Source organism: Patiria miniata, unplaced genomic scaffold (assembly GCF_015706575.1).
Source record: "Patiria miniata isolate m_02_andy unplaced genomic scaffold, ASM1570657v1 HiC_scaffold_30, whole genome shotgun sequence".
NCBI lineage: Eukaryota > Metazoa > Echinodermata > Asteroidea > Valvatida > Asterinidae > Patiria > Patiria miniata.
Window position 1 is genome coordinate 6,270,747 of NW_024037070.1, and position 6,558 is coordinate 6,277,304.

Sequence of the window (6,558 nt, forward strand, 5' to 3'; positions counted from 1 at the left end):
TGTAGCAATTTCACTCAGTGCGTTGACCTCGGCGTCAAATTTTCGCAAGTTTTTCGCGCCGTTGTGATTGGCGGGGATAATTATTGTCGATCCAATTATTAATGGCATGACTGCTGTGCCAGACTGCAGACGGTCATTTTCTTGGTTAATTGTGATTGTATGCAGACATAGGAATCAGAGCTATGTATAAGTATTGAGCATTGTTCTAGATTATCGTTTGTAGATGTTATTGATGATAGATAGAGTCGTTCTAGTCTAAAATATGTGTTGAAAAAAACACCAGGAAAGTCGTGAACATGAAGCACGCTGTACATGTGTGTGCTATTGTAGCTGCAAGTTTGTGTGTGCTATTGTAGCTGCAAGTTGAATCACCACCACCGCATATGTTGCTTAAATGGAGTGCAGGGTTTATACCACTGATCTCTATTAAAGACTGGATAGCTAATAAAGAGCCGCACAATGTACGAATTTGACGCCATATTGGTGAGACCGGCTGGTGATCTACAAGGACAAGTTGCCGTCTTTATAGACAGCTTGATTTCTTTTGTAACGTCGCGGCTCACTTGACTTATATTTTGGCCACCACCACTGACCAACTGACCAAGGTTAATTTACTACAATTTTTCTAACGTAGTGGTTACTTTTATAATGCCGCCAATCACTTTTTCGGCGTTTTTGAAATAATAATCACTACGGAAATGTGTTCCTTTTAGAACATCATAATTTGTGTACGTGACCAAAATGCGCGTAAACTGTTGATACAACGCGCGCGTATTTACGCGTAGAACGTTCGTATTATACGCGGCCATCTTCGTGAGACCGGGGGCGAATTGGTCAATATGCAAAGTCTACTGTGTGAATGTTGTATGCATATCCGCTATCCAGTCTTTATATAGAGATCAGTGGTTTATACCAAATTTAGATCCTATAGCGCCGTAGGATCTTTATACGTAGCCATTTACAATGCGTAGGTCATGTAAGTATTTGAATTATATTTCCTGGTACAGATGGTTACTAATGTAAAGATACTGTTCAAAAATACTTTAAAAATTGACTTTGTGATTTTGATGCTTTATGAACATGATGAATATAACTTAAAATTCAGATATTTGTATACATGTAAGTTATAATGTTGACACAATCAAACATGTTTGATAACTTGTGCATTATATATTAGTTAAGACCAAATTTCAGCATTGTTCGATTTTGAAGGTGTTTTGTGTTGCAGCCAAACATACACACGTGTAAAGTAAATGTTACTGCCCTATCATTACTGTTTTAATATTGAACCTACTCGCATTTTGTGTGAAATTTACTCCTATGAGAATTATGAACATTTTAGTGTGTTCCTTAACTTCTGTTTTGTTTAGGTCATATGTTGGCTTGAATTTGAAAGCGGGGATGTATTCGTTTTAAGTGGGTAAGAGTGTAGCAAAAATCACATTGTTCTTTTGAATAATCTTTCTGTACTAGCTGTAGTGTGGCGTCGGTGCCGGCCGGCCAGCCGGCAGAGGGCGCCAGCACGACACCACATTCGCTCGTACCCCCCGCCCTGCAAACAGGGTGGGGGTACGAGCGAAGACACCGCAGTGGAGCCGTGCAGTGTAGCCCCTGCTGGTCGGCCGGGGTAGACCCGTTGCCGGGCTGCGCTGACTCAGTAGGGTTTCTTGGGAAAAGTACGTTGTTGTGTTGTGAGCTAAAAGAAGAGAGCCGAGCTGTGTACAAAGTGTGAGGAAATAAAGAGCTTCGAGAACCTGAGAATCGCTTCTGTGATTTTTCTGTCTCGTCATGTTCGTGTGTAAGGACCCAGGATTCAGTCAACGTTACATTGGTGAATGGCAGCGGCGCAGCAGCACGTTTGACGTTTAACTTCAAGTATTTTTCACCATGATGAATACACCAGGTTGAGTTAATAATAATATTATTCTATTCGGCAAATTGACATATATACACACAATTACAATAACTACAATGTACATAGAATTTGATATTAAAACAAAAGGATATTCAAACAATAAGAAACCAAGTACACACGAAAGACAGAACGTGGACAGTGCAGGGCTGCTAACAAAAGTGAAACAAAACACTGTCGCCAATAGGGCGTGTCTCTCCAACCCTGCACAATGACAGACACATTAACACAGACCAAGCACCAAACAAAACTACCGAAATTGCACAAGGGAGGAAATGTCCAAGGGAGCTAGTATAATATATGGGATTCAAAAAACGGGCAGGGCAGATGAGGCTAAGTAAAGGAAGTGGATAGGAGAACCAGGCAGAACAACAGAGGGAGGGAGGGAGACAGGGAAGGAGAAGGGGGGGGGGGACAAACAAACAAACACCCCAACAAACAAACAAAACCAGGAAGGGGAGGGTTAAACAGGGCCAATGGGAAGGGGAAGGGTAAGACCAGCAATGGGAAGAGAAGCAACAAAACCAACTTGTGGAGGAGAGGGCTGGGGAGAGGATGGTGGACTCAGAGGAAAATAATTATCCAGCAGAGCAAAACAAACAAGATCAACCAAGAATAGCATAAACATTGTGCTAAAAAAACAACAGCAGAGTCTAAAATGGATGTATCAAGTAATGTCTCAGTAAAAAATCAAGGAAGAGAATGTAGATTACAGAGTTAGTCTGGCGTCCGACTTGCCACACATGCATACAGCGGGGACGCAGGCTGGATCAGGGTCTCACAGAGTGTATAGACCAGCCTAGTACAGTGCAGCAGATAACTGAATATTTCAGGAAAATCGTTTAAATGTCGATACAAGTACCAAAATCGGCACAAGAAATACTCCTTAGGGATTACTCTTTTGGAAAAGCGGATGATAGGTCCATGGTTTGGTGAGCCCGCCATAGTGATGGTCCATCGTTTAGTTATCCTAAGAAGTTTTGGTCAAATAAATAGCTGCTTTTGGCTGCATCAAAGAACCAAAATTATGTGTTTCCCCCCTAAACCTCATATGTAAAACTCCTGAAATTTAATACAAACCACGGGAATGACAGCAGGGCGCTACTTTGCTTCAAATTGGCCACTATTAACATAGATTCGAATGCTATTTTTGCGAAATTGCAGTTAGTTTGGAAAGGGATTTAGGCCACTTGTAGTCCGAGCCTCAGCCATTCGCTGCTGAAGGTACAAAAAAGGTGGGGGCACCACTAGGGTGAAATTTTAGCATAGAGGAAATCTGGCCAGAGGACTAATGCGAGCGCGGAGCGCGAAGCCCTTAAGGCGAGGGGTCCGGGGCCCCCTTAAGGGCCCCGGAAAATTTTGGATTCTAGATGTTCTGTGGTGCAATCTGAGACACCACTTTCCCCTGATTTTTTTTAGCAAAAGTTTTTAAAATTATGAGGGGATATTTTGTTTCATTTGTTTCAAATACATGTAGGCCTATATAGGCCTACTCTTAAATTTATCATGTTTCTTCTGTATTCAAACCTTAAAGTTGAGAACATGCACATATTTGTAATTCCGCGCTCGGTCACATAACCGACATGAAAAAATATTTCATTTCAGCGGATGCATATTTAGGGGTTTGACAAACTGGCATGAAACGTATCCGAAAAAAATATTTTAACAGAATTAGAGTAGATATTTCTTAGAGATTGTATAGTTACAGTGGTTTAACTGGTTAATAGCAATCGTGTCTGTCTAAAGCAGGCATTAATGAGTACGATGTGTACGTTAAAAATACTGTGCGCATTTATGATCCAGTTTGAACGCGGCCGCGTATATACACGGCACATGCGCGTAAGTTTTCGCACGGGGAGCTAGAACTGAAAATCTTTTGGATCTGCAGTTTATTTTTCGGTAAACACGTTGCCCGCTGCGGACATATTATTTACCTTTTTTAAGGCCAAAAAAAAAGTCTCCGGTTTCTGGTATGGAGCTTGTCCAAAAAGTGGTGCGGCGACGCGGCTTTTTTTTTTTTTACCCGACTTTTTTGCTTCAAATGTCGGCTGATGACTGCAAATGGTGCCCGACTAAACTTAGTGCAAATATATGGGAGTCCAGAGAGGCCACATAAAGCTTATTCTCGATCATAACCCCATCTAAAAACACGTTGAAATTGCGCAGCAGCAGAATTCCAGTCAAACCAGTGAGTTTGGCGGTTTTGAGACATCATCTTTCATTGAAAAAAAACTTTTCATTTTGCCGACGCGCATGGCTACGGCGACGCGCACGCATACCAGAAACCGGAGACCTTTTTTTGGCTTAAACCAATCATTAATTCTGGACACAGGCAGTGTTGTATACTTGTACTCGGTACCCGTACTCGAGTACTAGTCTAGTACTCTTTTTTATCGTACTCGTACTTGTATTCATACTCGTACTCGAATGTCGAAGTACTCTTACTCGAAATGACGGTACTCGTACTCGGCCAGCAAAGTGATTGTACTCGACATGTTTAAAATTGATAATCGATCATTAAAGTACTCGTACTTGAATAGCAGTACTCGAAAAAACCCAATGGTAGGCCTATAGCTGGACAGACCATGACCTTGTTTTATCGATACTTTCGGTTTGAAATGGTTGATTGGCTTGCAGAGAAATCAGAGTTTCTTGGATTTCCTCTGCGCATGTTCGGACAAACACGTTTAACGGCTTGCCATGAGTGGGTCTGTATATCGGTCGGACTGGGCCCGTGCCAGTTATGCAGTGGCGTAGCCGGGGGGGGGGGGCGACGTCCCCCCCCCCCCATGAAACCTCGTCGCCCCCCCCCCAGTCGCCCCCCCCCCAACTGAGATTTTGAGTTTCTAAAATCTACATGACGCCCCCCCCCATGAAATGTTCCAGCCCCCCCCCCCCCCAGCGCCGCCCCCCCCCCCCCCCCCCCCCCCCCACTCAAAATTCCTGGCTACGCCACTGCAGTTATGCACAATGAACCATTTGCCTTATGGCCGCATTCGGAAATTAAAGTAAAGTACTTGTACTTGTACTCAGAATTACAAGACCTGTATCTGTTCTCGAAAGTACAAGTACTCGACGTACTTATACTCGGTAACCTAAGTTCTCAGCAGTACTCGGTACTCGGACAAAAAGTACTCCACTAACGTACTGGACACAAAGAATATATGTAAACGAAATTTCAGTTGCCTCCATTAGGTAAAAATATGAAAAAAATTCAGGCCTACTAAAAGTAGGCTAAAAAAAATATATTAGTCAAGATTCTCTTGAGAAATAAATGAGGCCTACATGTAGCTTGAGTACCGGTAACTCCAGCTGATTTCATCAGGAATTCACATGTGAATTCCTGATGAATTTTTGACTTGGTTTTGCATGATAATTTGGTCTTGCATGAAAATTGTGGGTCTTGCACAAAATTTCTGGTATTGTACGAACAATAGTGCAGCATGATTTTTTAGTGTTAAAAAAAAAGGAGTTTGGGATTCATTCCGCTTTGGCTTTCCATACATTCATCTGAAGCATCGCTTATTTGTATACGTGAACATTAATCTTGACCTTGGAACTGAACTTCCTGGTTACGGCGCAATGGAATATCTATTAGCTGGGCTGTTGGCATGACGATCAATGATAAGAGAGCTGGTGATTATGATCCACCAATCAGATGACAGGCATTTACCCACGCGTTGGCTAATTTGCATTGACATCATCAATCCTTTGTTGCGTGCCACAGCACATTACAGTTGTCAACTTAATGTCTGGCTGACACTGCCTGCTTTGAAATGTTCCCTTTTGCTTGAAAATATACATGTATTGATGTAGCTTTGAAAATACTATATCCCACGACTAGTTCCTAGCTTTAAATAATTTTTGCCCACTCCAAATTGCCTGATCTACATAAATGCACCAAAAATCAGTTTGCATCTCCTTGCATTGGGCCAACTGCACAGTGTAGCCACACCTGGCGATTGTGCAAAACCAAACAGACGCAGATGCAGAAATGTCCTCCCAGCCTACCAAACGTAGGAAAGTCGAAGGGAGTCTGCCATTGACCAGCTTGGCAAACAACCACTTTGATTTTGCTGACTTGGAGAACTGGACACCGGACGACATCTGCAATTATCTAACTGCTGAAGGATTTGCTGAGGTAGCACCGTTGTTTAAAGGTAAGGAGAACCATGTACATGTATTTGATAAATTTTTAATAGTTTAGAAATTACCGGAAACGTTTACTTGTATGTTTGTATGCAATAGTAAAAAAAAAAAAAAAAAAAACTTAGGCCAAAAAAAAAAAGGCTTCGGTTTCTGGTATGTATGGTGTTCCATATGTGCCAACGGCCTCGCATTTTATTATTTTTTTTTGGTCGCATTTTTTTTTTTGGTCGCATTTTTTTTGGGGGGTCGCATTTTTTTTTTGGCGGCGCATTTTTATTTTTGGCGTCGCTTTGGCGTCGCATTTTTTTTTGGGCGTCGCATTTTTTTGGGGGCGTCGCCTTTTTTTTATGCGTCGCCTTTTTTTTTGGCTGCGCATTTTTTTTGGGGCGGCGCATTTTTTTTTTTTGGCGTCGCCTGAAGAAAAATATAACAAGCAACTGTTTCAGCTCGGCTCAGCTTACTTCAACAAAACTAATGAAAGTAGACAAAATAGTACT